We start from the raw sequence: 18403 nt of genomic DNA on the forward strand, positions 1-18403 counted from the left end.
ACATTGGGCAATACTTACGGGTGTGTCAATAATAAGAATATGCTAGTTATGTGATGTGTTTTGGGTTTTGAAATGGCTAAGATTTTGTCAAAGACTAGTTTTATCACCTTGGGCAAAGGTGCCTTCCTTAGTTTGGACCTATATTTCCTTATCACTATGGGCTCAAAGCCTGGAAAGTTTTTGGCCACATACACAAAATAAAGGCAGGAATGGGGTCTGATGGAAGGTATTCAATGACCTTGCTCCAGAGCTTAGCTTGTTTCTATGCTTTCCCTACCCCATCCCCACTTTCATAGAATAAATGTGTTTTAGAGTCTTTTAAAATGCAATGGTTCAAACCTATACAACTCTGTGGGGTTCATAAGGGCTGGGTTCTCTAAAATGTGTTTGGGGAAGCATGAATTGTCCCAACACACATACACACACACACACACACACTTGTACCGGACAAAAAAGATGCCTTTTCTGCAATTTAGTTTTAGAAAGTCATTTGAAGCACTGAGAGGCTTAAATGAGTTACATAGCCTCATATAGCTAGCCAGGGCTCCTGTTTCTGGATACCAGCACTCTATCTATGAAGCTGCCATTGCATCTCAATAGACCGATGATAACACGTATTCCCTACTTCTGATACTGGTGTGGAAAGTGGTTAGACATTGGTTCCTTTCTGTTTTAAAAAATTTTATTTTATTTTATTTTCAGATTTGCATTCTCTGCCTCTTACCTCCCACCCCCACCTCAATTAAGAAAATAAGAAAACCGAAACTCCTGTTACACACATGCATAGTCAGACAAAACAAATTCCCATATCGGCTGTCTCTCCCCCCACCCGAACCCGCAAAATGCCTCAGTTTGTAGTCTGAGTCGATTACTTCTCTTTCAGGAAGTAGGTAGCTTATTTTATCATTAGTCCTTTGGCATTATGGTTGGTCATAGTGTTAATCAAAGTTTCCGTGTCTCTTGAAGTTGTTTGCCTTTACAATGTTGCCCTTGTGTGTTTTTCTCCTGGTTTTACTCACTTTACTTGACATCAGTTCACACAAGTCTTCCTATATTTTTCTCAAAAAATCCCCTTCATCATTTCTTACAGTAAAACAGTGTAACTTATTTAGCCACTTTGGTGGGCAGCCCTACAGATTCCAATTCTTTGCCTTGTTTTATTTTTGTTAACTGTTTCTCTTTGTTTCTGGAGTGGCATTGGGAGATTGGGAAATAACGTTAAAAAAAATCCAAAACCCAGCATAGATATAACTTTAAAAATAAGATAAAATGAGGGGTCTGAACTAGATGGTCCTTTCCAACTCTAAATCCTATGGTACTAAGACCTTAGGCAGGAATGTCAGAAGGTATTGGTTTGATATTTGGACCCTGTATTCATCAACCACCTTATTTGAGAGAATAGATAATAGAACTTTTGAAGGATCCCTTTTTATGGAGAATCAGAATAGTCTAAAGAGGGCCCTTTGAAAAAAGTATTGGGAAGGGGTGCTTTCATATCCCTGAGCAGAAGATATCCCAACCTAGATGATTTTCATTTGAGTATCTAAAAAGGCTAATAATAACTATTGTGCTGTGTGTTTAAAACCATATACAATTCTGTTTTGTTGTTGTTGTTACATTTTAGGTGTAGAAGTACTCAAAATATTACATGCAAAACCAAAAAATTTGAAAGATATCCGTGTTGGAACATGAAACTTTCATGAAAAAAAAATCAAAAAATCCATACCCATAAAACAAAACAAAAAAGATACATTATAAACAATAAAATTGTCATTCAACTAGCATTAAGTGCTTACTATATGTGTTTACTAAACATTGCAGTTTAAGGGTTAGGAATACAAATACAAGTTGAAAGAAAGTTCCTACCCTCAGGGAATTTACTTTCTAATGGGGGAAGACCACAAGTGAAAAGGAGCTGGAGAGCTGAAGTTTCCAGATAAAGAGTTGGAGCACAATACAGGAAATCTAGAGCAAAGCCTAGAGAGGAATGAAATTGGGAGACCTGGGGATCCTGGTGAAATCAATTCAATCTAAAGGAGACGCTATCAATCCAATCAGAGGAATAGACCCTAGGCCAGTTTACTTCAAATTTGTAAATTCCAGAGCCTGCCTGAGGCCTTAGAATGAAGATCTGAGGCTGGTGAGGATTTAGGTTGTTAAAAGAAAGTTTGGAGTACCATCTGGAGAAGAAAGAGAATGGTCTCTTCCTCAACAAGTCAATGAGTCATTCTGTTTCCCCTCCTCTTTGTCTTTTTCATTCCTTTACCTGGATTATCATCCATTTTCCCCATTGTCACCCAATTCATATACTTTCTTCTAGTACCACCAGCTTCTGCCACCACGTTTTGTAGAAAGTCCCTAATTACCTCACACCTGGACTTTTGCATACCTAGTGATCTCCCTGCCTTGAATCTCTCCAATCCAGTATATTCTCCATTCAGCCACCTTATGGATCTTCCTTAAGCCTAGATCTGACCATGTCTTCCTCCTATTCAATAAATTCAGGTGGTTCCCTATTACCTCTGAGAGCTGGGTAGTCATCAGTCTTCCTGACCTATGTCTTGCCATGGGAGTCAGATGACTCTAGAGGAGAGAGTGAGGATGATGACTTTGCACAGCTCTGCCTCACTTAGATATAATTCACTTGCAAGTCAAAAGATCACCCTCCTAATATTATTGGTCCTCTTTGAGAATGCATTTTCACTGGATTTTTTTTTTTTGGACTAGGTAAAAGAGGCCATTCTTTGTCTCCTTTCTTACCTACCCTTAATCACTGAATTGGCATTGCCAAGGTCTCCCATTGCATCCAGGGCCATCTCCAGTCATCCTGATCTATATCTTGCCTATAGACCCAGATGGCTCTGAGGAAGAGAGTGAGGCTGGTGACTTTGCACAGTCTTCCCTCATTTAAATACAATTAACTAGCATGTCATGGCATCACCTCCCTCAAGTCATGACCTCTTTGAGAACAAAGGACAAACAACAATCACTGGCTGTCCCTCATTCCTAGAATTCTCTCCCTCTTTATCTCTACCTGGCTTCCCTCAAGTGTCTAAGTCCCATCTTGCAATAAGCCTTTCCTAGGCCTCCTTAATCTTAATGGTTTCTCTCTGAGATGGTCTGTAGCTTATCCTGTATGCAATATATCTCGTTTGTACATAATTGTGTGCTTGTTGTCTCCTCCATGAGACTGTGAGCTACTTTCAAAGACTGTTTTTTGTGGTATTTTTTTGTTTTGTTTTGTTTTGTTTTTTCCTTTCTTTATATCTTCAGCACTTAGCACAGCCTGGCACATAGTAGGTGTTTAATAAGTACTTGTTGACTGCTTGACTTTATGAAGCTATTGAAAGTTTTGCTGACTCTGCAACCTGTTGTTCCCAGCCCTTGTCAGTCAATGTTGGGTAGGAGGCTGTCATCCAGTCTGCAGCTTTGTTATTACTTGCTATTTATCACGTACCAAGTAACCCCTTATCTGTTTGTACCTGTTTGTACCCGTTAAACATCACGCAGTCTTCACACGCTGACAGCTAGGGAGGTGCTGAGATGCAATGGCCGATCCCCTTTTGCTGACTTACACCTATCCAAATTGTCTTTATCTCATAATGAAAGTTATGAATAAAAGCTGTGTCCATTTTGAATACCTTGCTGATCTCCAGTGATCAGCTGGACATGTTGCTACTTTGACATATTTTAATAAACTCCTTTTAATTCTTCATCCTGAATTTTGACTTGTTAATGAAGATGAATGCCCAAGCAACTTTCCTTTTAACAAAGCAGCTGTTGTTGTTGTTCAGTCGATTTTATGTGACCAAAGGCCATGAAGTTTTCTTAGCAAAGATACTGGAGTGGTTTGCCATTTCCTTCTCCAGTGTGTCCCCCTTTTACAGAAGAAGAACTGAGGCAAATAGGGGTTAAGTGACGTGCCCAGGATCACACAGCTAGGAAGTATCTGAGATCAGATCTCAACTCTGATCTTCCTGACTCCCACTGCAGGCCCACTGCACAACCTAGCCACCCTTCATGAAGCAAGTTTTAACTACTATAACCCTCCCGCATTCTGAACTTCTACAAAAAATAATCTCTACCAAACAAGTTAGCACTTCATTGCATTCAAGTTGTATTATTAACCACTACTTCATATGTCATCTTCCCAACTAGATTGTTCATTCCTTTGGGAAGGAATTATATCTTCACAACACTTGTATATGGCTAAAGCCAGGTACAGATGGGAACAAGGGGGACAGAGAAAGATAACTTTCTCCTTAAAGAGCCGAAATCATTGACAAAATAAATATATCATCTAGTTACCTTGGTCAATGAAGTGTTAACTGCGGCAAGGCAACCTTATCTTAGGTAAGGTGAGTTGATCAAATCTCACCTTGTGCTTTGGATCTCACCTGGTCAGGGAGAGGAAATAGATACCATAGGGTATTATCTGGCTCCTCCCAGGCACCCCCTCCATGTATAGTGAAAGGAAAAAAAAAACTATTAATTGACACTGATGAAGGATGTTCTTAACCTGAGGTCTATGAGTTTATTTTTTTAAATTTTGATGACTATATTTTAATATATTTTGGTTTCCATTGTAATCCTATGTATTTTACTTTGTCCATTTAAAATCATGATTCTGACTCCAGAGGTTTCACCAGACTATCAAAGGAGTCAATGACCCACAAGATGCTTAAGAACCTCTGCACTGAAAGGGAAAAAAAAATCAGAATGTTCCTGGGTTTAAGAGGCAGAGTTCATTTTGTCAGAGGAATGACAATTGGTGCATCTCTGATCTAGGTCTCTAATCTGCTTGGGAACTTTAGCTGCTGTAAACAAATATGAAGGAGTTTTAGGAACATGGTATGTTTTTTATGACAAAGAGTTAAGAAAGCAGAGCCCTAAAAAATATACATAATGATGATAACATTATAAAAAATTACAATATAAAAAGAAACCAAACTCTGATCAAATAAAACAGGCTATGCTGGTTCCAAGGTATTAATGTCAAAACAGACATCCTTCCTTTCTATTTACAAATTCTGTTAGGTAGTTTTTTATATAACTGTTTTGGGTATGTACTTTGCAGGTGAATTGGGTAGTGGATTTGGAAAAGTGCTCAGTCAAAACAAAATGAATCAGTAATAAAATGTAAAAATACTTTTCTATGTCTGTGTCCATGTGTATACACACATAAAGGCTTAGTTAAAAATCCCTGTTATATTATACCTGATCAAGTCTCACCTGGTGGGAGCAACCTTAGGGAAGCAAAATGCATAAGAAAGAACAAATAGTACTACTATTTGCCAAACTACTCCTCATACTATCAAAGACTTATCTTCCTTATAAATACATCTGGGTTATGGACCCCTTTGGCAGTCTAGTGAAACCTATGGGCCCCTTGTCAAAATCATGTTTTTAAATAGAGAAAATAAAATGCATAAGATTACAAAGGAAATTAAATATAGTGATATATACTTATAAATGCAAACACAAATGTCAAATATAGATGTCAGTGCTCTACTCATAATCTTTTGTGGCTCCCTATTGCCACTGAGTTCTTTGTCAGACATTTAGGACTCTTCACAATTACAGGCTTCCCAGCTTTTCCATCCTTATCTCATTATCTTAGTTTTCACATCTATAAAATAGGGATAAATAATTGCACCTATTTCACAGGGATGTGGTAAAAATCCAGTAAGATAATATACATAAAGCACTTTGCAAAATTTAAAGCTAGCTATCATTTTGTTGTTTAGTTGTGTCTGACTCTTTGTGGCTCCATTTGGGGTTTTCTTGGCAAAGATACTGGAGTGCTTTGCCATTTCCTTCTCCAGCTCATTCTACAGATAAGGAAACTGAGGCAAAGAGGGTTAAGTGATGTGCCCAGGGTCATACAACTAGTAAGTGTCTGAGGCCAGATTTGTACACAAAAAGATGAGTCTTTAGGCCCTATACTCCATCCACCTAGCTATTATTATCATTATCTTTTATTTATTTGTTTATTATTACTTGTTATGGTCATCATTACACTCTCCCCCTCTTTGGTATATTGCTGTTATGCATATTTGACTTCAACAATGTTCAGGCTCGTCTAGCCAATTGCCTGCCAATACTGTGGCTGCTTTCGCCTTCCCCATGTTGTCTGCTGCTGAACAGAGTCTAACTGGGCAAGTGGGGTGCAAGAGTTCATATCTTAAAACCCGACCTGTCTATGAAAGTTCCTGTGACTTACTATTCCCCAATTCCTTAATCTTTTTCCCCAAGCCCTAATCTCTAGATGTGATTGTAAGCAGTTGAGCATATCATGTCCTTGGGCTTGTTACAGAAGCTTCAGCTGGAGCCTTTGTGGAAAGGGGAAATGCCCACCCAGGGCACTTGCAAACCAGGAAACCAAGTTCTCCTCAAGCTAGCCTACCACTTCCTTCCTCTGGGCAGGGGTAAGGCCAGGGGGTTCCTATTTGTTTTGAAAGTAAGCTTTGCAGAGAAAGTCTTCCCCAAAGGTTTAACCCTTGCTTATCTCTCCATCCTCCCCAGTGTTTTGGGGAGTTTTGGAGGAGAAATTTCCTTCTTAATTTAAGTTTCTTCTGAATAAAAATGTAGTAGGATTTCTAGCTAATTAAATATGGTGAAGATAGTGAAAGCATAAATGTGCCTATTAATGGCAACCTGTTGCTAGTATAACCAGTTGCTCAGGACCTTCCAAAGGTCTAGGTTCACATGGATCAAATTTGATCCTGAGGGCCTGACTCTAGGAGGTCTAATTTTTCTTCTTGGCTTGTGACCTCTACCCTAGAGCTTTATTCTGGGGAAACCTCAAGAAAATCCAAGATAACACCAAAACTTCAGGTATGATTTATGTTTATGTTTCCCTCAAAGCTTGTAACAGGCATTTGATGTACAATATGAGTATTAGGTATGGGACATGTAGGTGACACAGAGGATAGGGCACTGGACCTGAAGTTAGGAAGATGTGAGTTCAGATGTGACCTCATCACTTGAACCTGGGCAAATCATTTAACTGCTACCTGTCTCAGTTTTCTCAACTGTAAAAAAGGGGATAATAATAGCACCTACCTCCCAGAGTTGGTGTGAGGATCAAATGACATATTGGTAAAGTGCTCTGCAAACCTTATAAAGAACTCCATAAAAGCTAGTTGTTATTACTAGTATCATAATCACCATTATTATTATTTAATCCCAAGAGAAAATTCATAAGATGGAGAGGATTCCTAGGAGCCCATAAACAGATATAGAACATGAAGCATCCAAATAACCCGTTTGACTAATGAGACTCCTCTCCCTCTCCTCCATCACCTTCCAACAAGGTTAACACACTCTGGATGAGCTGCTGAACAAGGAATTCTTCATCATGTTGGACTAATACTTTCCAAGAAACTCATGGGAATAATATGAAAGGTTGACACAATCTAAATCTCCTGGCCTTCCAAGATGATGCCAGTCCTTCAGCAGTAAGGACCAATAATCAGTCCTCCTGTTTCTCCAAGGACCACATTGTTGGGGAATCTCTTCCTTCTAAAAGAAAAGTTCTAAACCCCTAGTTTAAAAAAAAAAGATAGCATAAATTTTTTAAGTTAAAAAAAAAAGAACCCCATGCTCTAGAAGGGCTGGTGTCTGAATGCTCAAACTCAAAAAATTCTCGAATTTGGAAATTCTCAACTTGGTAGAAAGTTCACTCTCAGGACCTTTCCTTTCAGGTTCACGTGCAAGTTTATATTTACCTCTGTGCTTCTGTAGAGATTGTTATCAATGCCTTGACTTCTTCCCTGTCTTGGGCATCTCAAGAAATCTTGTCTCCAACCTATGCCCAGAAAAGGAAACCAAAAGACAGAAGGTAACTAGACTGGGAGGTCTAGGAACTCCTGTTCTCCAGCTTGCCGTGTTGAACTGCAAATTGCTGTTACTGCTCTTGAAGCAAGGGGAGCACTTCGTAAATTCTTGTCTGACAATCCAAGGAAGGGAATGTTCAGGAAAAGGAGTGAGCTATCACATCTTGACTTTATATGCCACTGGGGAAAGGAGATTCTTCTGATGAGAGTCTGGTACCCTGAACCAGAGCTACCCAAACATCAAGAGGCAATCTCAGTTTCTAGAACCTGATCCATTAGGAGGTGCCCATGAGCATAACTGGTCAGATCTTCTTACCCTAGAAGTTCTTAACCTCTACTCATCATACGTTCCTTCGGTATCAGTTTATGTAAATCTTTCCAGGTTTTTCTGAAATCTCTTACTCATCATTTCTTATAGAACGGTAGTATTCCCTTACATTCATATACCACTTGTTCAACCATTCTCTAATTGACTGAAATTCTGTCCCTCAATTTCCAATTCTTTTCTTCCACAGGAGCTGTTATAAATATTTTTGTACATGTAGGTCCTCTTCCCTTTTTTATGAACTCTTTGGGATACAGACCTAGTAGAGCATTGCTGGGTCAAAGGGTATGCACAGTTTTATAGCCCCTTGGGCATAGTTCCAAATTGCTCTCCAGAATGGTTGAATCAGTTCACAACTCTACCATCAGTTTCCTTATTTGTAAGATGAGAAAGTTGGACTAAATGACCTTTATGACCTCTTGTAGCACTAAATCAATGGTCCTGTTATTTTGACCTATAATTATCTGCGTATGTGTCACACTTCCCTAATAAAATAGAAGTGCAGTGAGAATGTAGACCATGTCCTATCCCATTTAGTGCTTAGCACTTAGTAGGTTTGAAAGATTTTCTGAAATCTCAAATGATGATAGCAAAATGTACTTAGGATATCTTCAGCAGGTACTGAATAAATGGTTTCTTTGTTGTTGGGACAGTTATATGTATGGGGCAGCTAGGTGACACAGTGGATAGAGTACTGGCCCTGAAGTCAGGAGGACCTGAGTTCAAATCCATCCTCAGACCAAACACGTGACACTTACTAGCTGTGTGACCCTGGGCAAGTCACTTAATCCCAATTGCCTTTAGAAAAAAAAAAGTTATATGCATGATTGTTCCTGACCTGTAGTCTTGAATCACCAACTGCCTATTGGACATCTCAGACTAGATGTCCCTTGGACATCTTAAACTCATATCCAAACTGACCTCATTCAAGCCCTCCCTTCTCTCTAATCTTCCTGTTACTGTGGATGGCACTGCCATTGTCCTAGTCGCCAAGTCTGGAAACTTAGGTGTAATCCTCAAATCTTCACTTTCTGACCCCTTCCCCCATGTTTTATTTGTGGCCAAGTCCTATTGTTTTTACCTTCACAACATCTCTTATATACTCCTCTTTGTCTCTTCTGATACTGCCACTTCCCTAATTCAGGCCCTTATCACCTCATGTCTGAACTATTGTAATAATTACAATCCAGTGACACTGGCCTTCTTGCCATTTCTTCAACAAGACATTTCCATCTCCCCACTTAGAGCATTTTCACTGGCTTGCTCTCATGCCAATTCTCTCCCTCCTGATCTCCACCTCCTGGTTTCCCTGGCTTCCTTCAAATCCTAAGTAAAATCCCACCTTCTATAAGAAAACTTTTCCAGCCCCACTGTCTATATGTCTATATATGTGCATAGTTATTTGCATGCTGTTTCCTCCATTAGGCTGTGATCTCCTTGAGAGCAAGAAATGGGTTTTTTGTTTGTTCGTTGTTGTTGTCTTTTTTTGGTCATACAATAGCTAGCACAGAGTAAGTACTTAATAAATGTTCGTTGATTGACTGTGATGATTTAATAGTAAAATAACACATTCAAAATTCTATGTATTATTTGCATTTGTATGCTATTTTAACATACTTGATGAAAAGGGAGGGTGGTGGTTATTTGTGGTAGTAGCTCTATTACTCTTTTCACCTTTGGCTTGGGGAGTGGTCATAAAAGTATTTCACTGAATTCAACAAGTACTTTTTTAGGCACCTATTATGTGCTAGTGATATAGTGCAAGTTATAGTGCTAGATTCTGAGAGTACAAATGTGGGAAAAACCCAAATCCTGAAATATCATCTATCCTTGAGGAACTTAAAATCTAAGAGAGAGATAGAATTCTATACAAATAAGGGAAGAATGTGATAAGTATGAAGGAATCAGCCAGAAATCAGACAGTGAGGTGTGAGAGATCATTTTCAACTGAAGGGAATCAGAAAGGGCTTTGTGGAGTCAGCCCTCATGGAAAAGAAGGCTTTGGGGATAAGAGGGAAATTGTCCTTATCATGGGGATATAAATAGCAAAAATGCAAGCAGTAAAGAAAGGGCAGAACAAAATAGGGAACGGTCCAATTTGGCAAGACAGTAAAGTACGCAAGTGGGAATGATGTGGAAGAAGCATGAAAAGGAAGTTTGCAGAAATTGTGGGTGTTTTGATGCCAAGTTAAGAAATTTTTAATTTTGTTCTATAGAAAAAGGAAAACTGCTGAAGGGTTTGAGCAAAAGAATGATGTGAGCAAATCCGTGTGTTACGAAGATTATTTTGGCAGCTATATAAAGAATGAACTGGAGACTTGTTCTGCTAAACAATTTGAAATTTTGGGAGAAAGATCATTAAAATGTTCATATCATTTGATCTAGCAAACCCACTACTGGGTGTATACCTCAAAGAAGTCCAATATGGAAAGAAAAGTTACATATACATATATATGTATGTGTATATATATATATATATACACACACACACACGTGTGTATGTAGATGTATGTATGTATACATATGTATGTATATGTATATATATATATATATGGCAGTCCTTTTTTGTGGTAACAAAAAATGGAAAGTGAACACTGATTGGGGAAGAGTTGAACAAATTTTAGTATATCAATGGCATGGAATACAATTGTGTTGAAATGAAGGACAGATAAGAGAAATGTAGAGGAACATGGGAAATTTGTAAGAACTGATTCAGAATGAAATAAGCAGAATCAGGAGAATATAATTTGCAATGACTACAACACTAGAAGGCAGCTGCACAGTGACTAATTGTAATGACCACTTTCTATCCTATATCGTTGTTTATCCTTCCTTTTCAAAGAGGACCATGGAGATCATGGGAGATGTCTTGACTTGCATGTGAATTGAATTTAAGTGAGTCAGAATTGCACAAAGTAGTCAGCCTTACTCTCTCTTCCAGAGCCATTGTATCCCAGTGGGGTCAGAACAAAAGTCAGGACAACTGGTGATAGCCTGGGATGAAGTGGATGACCTTGGCATCTTCGGTGTCTGACCAAGTTCTAAGCCCTCCACGGTGCTCCTTCACCTCCTTCAGGTGCTGTCATGATCGTTGGAATAAATTGTTCTCATCTGCTCATTCCACAGGAAGTCTTCACATATTTGGGCTAGACATCCCCCTAACTCACCAATGGATTTGAGGCCCCATCAAATATCCTAAACCTGGTTTAGACTATGGAAACAAATTTGCCAGGATGTAGCTACTGCGCATGCTACAGCTTCTTGAAGCCACAGGTAAAAGCTGGGTTAGACACCAAAGGTGAATGAACAGCCCTGATAAGGGCTCAGCAAGCCCTTATACCAGAGGTGCTAGTCTTCCCTTAATGCTCCAAACATCCCAGTTTCTACCCTAGAGAGCAGATAGTGAAATATATTTCCTTTCTTTGTTCAAGAAGGGAGGATTATGGGTGCTAAATGTTACATACACAAGGCTAGTTCTTCAAGTATATGCAGTCTGTTCTGCCTAGTATCAACCCAAAAGAGGGCTTGGGGAGCCTGCTTCTAGAAATTCATGTGGTGCATAATAGAGAGTCCTGCCTTCCCCTCTGAAGACTGTTTCTTGTTCATTTACTACATGGTGAAGAAAAGCCTTTTAACTAGCTGTTAAATCACCATTGAGGAACTCCACCTCTCTTTCTTCCCTAGTGGTGAGTAAAGCAAAAACTGCTTTAAGCTTCAAGGTGAGAGGTAATAGCAGCCTCGCTAATAGCTCTGCCTTATCTTCCTGCTTGGGCAGCCATGTGGCCTGTAACACAGCACTTTTGTTTCTTCTGTTTGTGTTGTGTTTATTGTTCCCAGATCCCAGGTGAATGAGTAATGGAGACAAAATGACATTGCAAGAGATGACAGAGGTCCAGGGAGGGAAGTCTATTGCAGAGCTTGTTGTAGCCGTAGCAGCTGAGTCCAGTGACCCAGCACAGACCTGAAAAGAGACCTACTTGACCCAGCCCAGCAGTGGATTTACCTGGCAACTGAAACACTACGTGGGACCTACTCTTCTATTGGCTATGCCAAACCTAGAAATGAACCTGGTGGGAAGAATGCTTTGTAGTCACCACTTTAAGTTTGAGCCCACTTTTGTCAGAGCCTGAGGTGGCAGAGGTAAGTATCTCTGGTTCAGAGAGAATGTTTTGTAATCACCAATTTAAGTGTGAGTCTGCTTTTCTGCAGGGACAAAGATGAAAAGGGAACATTCACCCTACTTGGGAAGGGGCAGTGTTTTTATCCTTTGATTCTTGCTATATTGTCTCAATAAATATCCCTTTAAAAGCTAATTGATGCATTCTAAAATAGGATTAGGGCAGCTCGGTGGTGAAGTAGATAGAGCACTGGGATTAGAAGAGCTCAATTTCATGAGTTCAAATCCTGCGTCAGACACTCTTGAGCTGTGTGACCCTGGGCAAAGCCACTCAACCCTATTTGCTTCAGTTTCCTCATCTGTAAAATGAGCTAGAGAAGGAAATAACAAAGCACTCCAGTATCTTTGCCAAGAAAATCTAAAATGGGGTCACAAAGAGTTGGACACAAATGAAAAAGGACTGAACAACAATGAAGGATAGGAATATAATAGTATAGGCAAGAAGTGATAAGGAACTATATGTACTATGGTCAAATCTGAGAAATATTTTAGAAGTAGAATTGACAGGTCTTAGCAACTTTTTTATTTTTTTATTTAATTTTAATTTTATTTAATTTTTAAAAGCAAATGCTTTTATTTTTTTAATCTAATATTTTCCCCCAATTACATGTAAAAACAATTTTTAGCATTCATTTTAAAATTTTCTCTCCCTCTTCTTCTTCCCTCCCACCCCCCCCATTGAGAAGGCAAGCAATTTGACATAAGTTATACATACACAAGTCTTAGCAACTTATTGAGAATGAAGGGCATGGCAGAGGGGAGAGTCAAATATAGCCCAGAGGTTTTCTAGTCTCTGTGATATGGAAGATTGTGGCACCATCTATAGAAGTTGGATTTTATAGGCTTACAGATCCAAGAATAATTTAATCCAATTTCTTTATTGAAAGAATGAGGAAAAAGCTTAGGAACTTCTCCAACTTATAGAGTCTTTACCAGATAATTTAGAATAAGACATAAATTAGTTTGCTCAAGGTCACACAGTAAATCATTGATTTAGCGATGACTATAAATTTGGTCTCTTGACTTCCAGATCAGACTTCTCCAAAGTCCAAACAGAGATTCTGGAGATGAAGTGCTGAGATAAAACCACAAGGTGGCACAGTGATTCTGTGCAGAAGCTGCTCCCAGCCATCCTGCTGGATTAAGCATAGAATTTCCAATGGAGTTTGTTAAGGAATCCAAGAGAGTTAGCAAGCTTAAATGGAAATAGACCAGGAGAGAGAAGAGCAGAAAGACTTCATTGAATTAGTCATGGGCAGAAGAAGATAAAGAAAGGAGTGGCTAGAGTCAATATTGCGGTCTTTTAAAATCACAGTCATTTTTACAGAAAGTTTTGTAAAGTGTCTGGAGGTGCGCATGAGCAATCTGTTTCAAGGCAGATCAAAATCTTATATGATAGGATGTGCTGTTTGGAATGCACTGACCTTATCCTGTACCCTTGGGTTATGACAATGTCCTGACCAAGATAGCAGATAAAATCCTGTAGTAGATGTGTGGCTTGAGACCCATCATATAGCAGTCACCAGTAATAACTTTGAAAAACTCAATTTCCCAATCTGTTTTGTTATTAAATAGGTATAGCCTATTGTTGATGAATGATGTGGCCCATCTCTACTACCCTTTAAAATAATAAAACGTAAAAGATTTAGAGCCAGAAGGGACCTTATAGATCATCTAACTCACCCCTTAATCTAATAGAGAAAACTGGGCCCCATTGAGGTTAAATGTCTTGGTCAAGGGCATTTTCTTTTGGTAGTGAAATCTAATTAATCATAGTTATTCCTTCCACATCTCAGGGGTTAGGGAATGACCCCTCCTCAATCTGGAAAATCAGTGTAAAATTTTTTGGTCCTTCAACCCAGAAAAGAAGTCTGATTTTTTTTCTTTTTCTTTTATGGGGGGTTTACAGTACTTTATTGTAAAATTTGGGTTAAATCTTTGGTCATAAGCTCTGTGTTGTCTGCTGGCCTTCCTGTGTCATCTGTGGTTTTTGCAAACCTTCCAAAAATTTCTGTTTAGTTTCTTATGCCGACCCATGATATATTGAAACGGGAGAAAGCCATGATATGGAAGGGATAACTATAGGATCATAGATTAATAGAAGGAAGGAATATTAGAGGTGTTGTAGGCCTACTTTCTCATTCCCAAAATGAGGAAACAAGTTCAGAGAGGTTAAGGGTTGTTGTGAAAATCAAATAAGATATTAATTGTATAGCACCTAGCACAAAGCCTGGCAGATAGTAAGCACTTTATATATATTAGCTATCATCAAAATCATCATCATCAGAATTATTATTATTGTCAGTCACTTCTAGGAGACTGCCCCTTGCAATAAAAAAACTAATTAAAACAACTAACAGAGGGTTTAGTCTGACAGTGCATGTGACATTCTGCACCCATAATCTCCCACCTCTGTTGAAAGGAGTGAAGTATATTTTATCTTCTATCCTCTGGAACCAAGATTAGTCATTGCATTTCATTTTAGTTTGGATACTTTTAAGTATTGTTTTTATTTTCATTATTGTAGTCATTTTGTATGTAGGATGGAAATGGAGTTAAATGCAGAACATCCCTGCCGGCTTCTGGCCAGCATTGAAGTTTTGTGGATGACCAAGCAATCCCTTTATTGACTGCTGAGCAGGAAGAGCTGACGATTCAGAGAATCTTTAAAAGGTCTCTTTTTGGCCCCGGTCTCTTTCTGGCTGCAGACTGTATTTAGGATTATTTGAGCTTTTCCCGTGTTGGGTGCCTTTCTCCCCACCCAGGCCACACATAATGACTGCTCCCATGTGATGACAGAGTAGGTACTTGGTTGGGAGAATTGAGCCTGGGCCTCGGGGCCCCTAGATATATTTTGTGCTTTGTGTGTCCTTTTTTTTTTTTAAGTATAGGTAATTGAATAGAAACCCTCAGCAGATGCATATAGTCCTGGAAGCAAGTTTGAGAGTTGTAGATCCTGGGTTCCTTAGTCAGAGATGACTGGCAGAAGGGTTAGTTACTGCACTGGAAAGGATACCACTGATTGTGGAAGGAGCTCGACCCTGCTTGCCAGAAGCTGCATACTTGAAGGATATTATTTGTACAGTTCCGAGCTGAGGTGTAATACAAAATATCTATTCAGCAGTCAGCTTCATGTTCTGATGTTTAAGTCTCAACCTCTTGGGAAAGTATAATAATAATCATCAACCATTGAATCCTGTTTTAAGTCTTTTTGTCAGTGCATATCTGTGGGTTTTATATGTATTAAGCATTTCACTGTATAGAAGAAACAAAAAATTGTTCCCTACCTGATTCATGTTGTACATTGACTTTGGAGAAACCCTAGCCAGGGATGGGGAACTTGTGGCCCCAAGGCCATGTGTGGCCCTCTAGGTCCTCAAGTGCGGCCCTTTGACTGAATTCAAACTTTACAGAACAACTCCTGTTATTGTGAAGTTTGGATTCAGTCAAAGGGCTGCACTTGAGGACCTAGAAAGTTCTCGGTGGCCTAGAAGCCACAGGTTCCCCACCCCTGTGCCTAGACATTAGCCCAAACCTAAAGTAATTTTCCCACAGAGTGTTGGCATGGGGATGTAATAAGCCAAAGAATGCAAGAAAGGGACTTTGACCCTTCCTTTAGGTGGTCAGGCTCCCCTAGGACTAAATTCGGTCTCAATCACATACATAATTCCAGAGCAAATAGTTCTCTTACAGGGTGCAAAGTCCTAACCTCATGGGTACAGCAGCAGTTCTAATTGTTTTATATACAATGTATACATATAAAAATATAAATATATATTTAATATTGTATTATAATAAAATTATATATTATATAATATTCCTATACCATAATGTTAATATCATATAACATTTATGATATTGTTGTATTTTACATATATATGTGTGTGTGTGTGTGTGTGTGTGTGTATATTATAATTTTCTGAGTTCTGTTGTCTAGTAGAAGCACTTGTACATGGTCCCAAATCTTAGCATGAGTAATAATGCTCTTTAATATACTTTTCTGTTGTGAATGTTGGAGTTCCCAATTCAAATGAAAAATTATGTGACCATACCTGAAAAACTTTTGTAAAACAGAGCAGATGAGATTTCAAACTTCTAGTGACAACTGGGGAAACTGAGGTAAATTTCAAGTAATAAGCAATGGATGACAAAGCTAGCAATAGCATTCAGAGACATTTTTCTGCTCCTACTCTGGGACCTATGCTACTGCTCTCTTATAATCTATGATTTTTATGGTGATGAGCTTTGAGTAAGTTTTGTTAAGAGAGGCAACATGGGTCTCTGGACTAAGGAGTGTGTAGACTGCAGAACAACAATCTGGTTCCTTAGACACTAGTACAGATGGGTCTTGCACTTAACTTCCCGAATTGCTGTTGCCCCATTCTATATAGGATAGTGATAAATAACTCATTCCTGTTTTGTAATTGTACGTGTGGGGGAGGGTCATAGAAACAAGAACACTGGTTTCTCCATTTTCAAAGACTACTAAGTTTAGTGCACTCAGTCATAACTTTTTTTTTTTTTTGGAAAAAAAAAAATCCCATGAAAACCAAGCTTTTCATTAGTGGAAATTTCTTGTTGCATTTTTATTTCTTTTCTGGAATTTAATTGTTGGTTCCTTTTAAGATAACATTTCTTTTCTTTAGAAATCAGATAATTTTGTTTTGCAACATATACTAGGTGAATAGTAAAGGAAATTATGCTATATGTATTCTTTGGTTATATAATTAGACCTACGTTTGAATGCAGTTTTTATGGTCTACATGCATTTATTCTATACAAATAAATGACAGCCTCATTACAACTCAAACTTTATGATAATTAATTTACTGTTATAGCAATCATATGAAATGAATAAAATGGATTGTTTTTAGAACTTCTTTGAGAATCAAGATCAATGATAAAATACATTATTGATCACATAATACACTTTCTAGAAAAAAATTTTAAATGAATTTCAACTTGAAATCTAGAGCAGAGATCAGCAAACTATAGCCTGAGGGCTAAATACTGCCCACTACCTTTTTTGGATGTCCACAAGCAAGGAATGATTGTTACATTTTAAAATTAAGTACATAAAGAGATAGTAACTGTGCTAAATATGATCGCTGAGGGGGGCATCCCGCGGCCTTGAGGCCACATGTGCCTTCTAGGTCCTTGGTTGCAGCCTTTTGACCGAGTCCAAGATTTACTGAACAAATCCTTTGATTAAGAGGATTTGTTCTGTGAAGTTTGGATTCTGTCAAAGGACCTAGAAGGTCATACGTGAGTTTGAGGCTGCAGGTCCCCACTCCTGGTCTAGACCACGTTGTATTTTTTTTTATGTACAATTTTCATGTACAATGTTCAATATGTGAAATAGCTTACACATCAATATTATACTAAATATATAAAGTTCAGGTATATCCATCATCACTGTAAATAAAATCAGGGAGTGTAATATGCTTAGCTTGCTTATTCAAATGGTCTGAAGACTTGAAGAAACTCTAGGAACTTTGAAAGAAAAATGAATATGGACAAAATTCTTTATAAAAATCAGTAGAAAGTCATTATCTACCACTCTGATAAAAGCTGGAGTATATCTCTCTGTGTAAAGAAATATTCCTACTCTCATTTAGTGTCCTGGCATTGAGAAATGCATGATAGGTGAATATAGACTATTTGTTAAGATTCTTAGTAATTGCCCCTAAAGTCCCTCTTACATCTAAATTTATGAACCTATGATCTTATGATTTAGTTAAACATGATCATAAAATTAAAAATGAAAACATATTTTTGCATAGAAAAATGGGAAAAAACACCTCATCACTTTTTCATACTAAGCATTTTAGTGGTGAAAAAGAAAATATTGAGTTTGCTTTCTGCTCCTGCTGTGATCAAAGCACTTGCTGTTATTGCCTCTAGTGCGCATAAAAGGGCATACTAAATCTTTCCTGACTCGAGGTAAGGTCTCTTTATAGTTTACATCTATCTAGGAACTAAAAGGATCGGTAGAATAGACAGTTCTGCTATAATATACTTTCCTAAAAGTTACTGTGCAAAATTACACATTGAAAATCATAG

General features: G+C 38.3%; 1 pseudogene; it reads left to right on the forward strand.

The window, feature by feature from the left end:
• The window catches only part of LOC114051782, a 91859-nt pseudogene that overhangs the window by 21334 nt on the left and 52122 nt on the right, over nucleotides 1-18403 (forward strand).

Source organism: Vombatus ursinus, unplaced genomic scaffold (assembly GCF_900497805.2).
Source record: "Vombatus ursinus unplaced genomic scaffold, bare-nosed wombat genome assembly UNPS02014805.1, whole genome shotgun sequence".
Lineage (NCBI taxonomy): Eukaryota > Metazoa > Chordata > Mammalia > Diprotodontia > Vombatidae > Vombatus > Vombatus ursinus.